This window comes from Odontomachus brunneus, unplaced genomic scaffold (genome assembly GCF_010583005.1).
Source record: "Odontomachus brunneus isolate Ranch 3 - 2012 unplaced genomic scaffold, Obru_v1 Obru_scaffold_302, whole genome shotgun sequence".
NCBI lineage: Eukaryota > Metazoa > Arthropoda > Insecta > Hymenoptera > Formicidae > Odontomachus > Odontomachus brunneus.
Genome location: NW_022639752.1, coordinates 141,728 through 143,385, shown reverse-complemented (window position 1 = coordinate 143,385; position 1,658 = coordinate 141,728).

Here is a 1,658-nt window from a genome sequence, read left to right as displayed (position 1 = left end):
AAGCTACCACTATACACGGGGGATCCTTCATGAATCTGCTGGACGAAGCAGCTCTAAAAAAATTAGCAACCTCATGGGGCAGGATATGGGGGAAATTTCTGATTTTCGGCAATGTTAGTGCCGGGTTACTCGGCATCGTAATCATCATCAGGATGATTAAATTCATATTAGACACTATCCTGCATGGTGTCGCCTTACATTCTATTTTCGGTTGTTCCTTATACTTAATAGGAGCCCTTTGGGACTCCCTTACCCAACTATTATTACACTTCGGTGGGAAGAGCAAAACTGGAGACAACCACCCTATGGGAACACAGGAAGTCAAAGGTTTGAAAAACCTCAGCAACGATCCCTCACCTATAATTACTGCGCCATCTTGTCCACCCAACGTCATTGAATACCAACAACTTCGATCTACCTTCCCTCAAGAAGACAGCACCTCATACTCTTTAAGCCTCAAGGCGTAATGTACAATAATTAATCTTTCACTCTCTCCGTTTGCTATTATTACAGGAATGGCCATACCTTATATCGATACTCACTTGCTGACACGGGGCCAACTACCTGTATACATCACACGGGTAGAATCCCCTACCCTTTTTTGGGTCCAATTAGATTATAATAGAACCAGACTTACGGAACTACAGGAAGATCTGAACTGCCTGATGGAGAGAAGGAGAAAACGGTATACCTTGTTTCCCCACGCCGTCCACTTAAAACAGGCAATAGCAGTAAAAAACGAAGGAAATTGGTACAGAGGAGAGGTCACGGCCATCCATGGGAACTCCGTGACAGTACATTTGGGTGATTGGGGCCGAAACACGAAGAAGGCAATGTGGGAAGTATATAGGCTGCCTAAACACCTCTGCGAAGATTCGTGGTACGCTATAGCCTGTGGGTTGTGCGGAGTTGAACCCACAGAACCCGGCTCCACATGGGGAGATAAAGCGCGATCCCTAACAAGAGCTTTAATTGAAGACGAAAAGGGATCGATGAAAATTAAAAGGACTACCGCAGTTCGAGCCGTAGAAATTGACCTACGGATTCACTATAAAAACTAATTGGGATCCGTCACCTTGAGAGAAGAATTAGTGCGGCTGGGACAAGCACAGTTAACCACCGATACAAATCAACACCCGCATCCGTTTACGCGATAAGTATACTTATTATTATTCTAAAACTAATAAGGAAAACGCAAATAACAATGCGCGATATACCTTCACTCACGGGTACATAAGTACACATATGCGCCTTTTATCTTCGCCTATATATACTTATAAACTCCTAGACTTATAAATAATCACTTCACATCTACATACGCATATGTATCTCTACGCGTTCTTTCTTTTTTTTTAAAAAAAAAAATGTAATTTCATAGAAGGACGGAGAAATGAAGGAAGAGGATTTGGAGGTTGCCTTCTTCTTTCTGCTTCTAAAACAATCTCCCTTCTTATTTCTCTTTAGGTATTCATGTACAAGAAGGACGAAAGAATTTAGTAAGAGAATCAAAGGACGTCTATTCTTTCCTCCTTCTAAAACAACTTGACCCTTTGTAAAACTCTTTTGTCTCAATTACATATTTCCTTGAAATATTACCTAATAATTTTAGCATACTCAAAAGCAAACCGTTAAGACCCAAATATTTAGGACTACTTTCA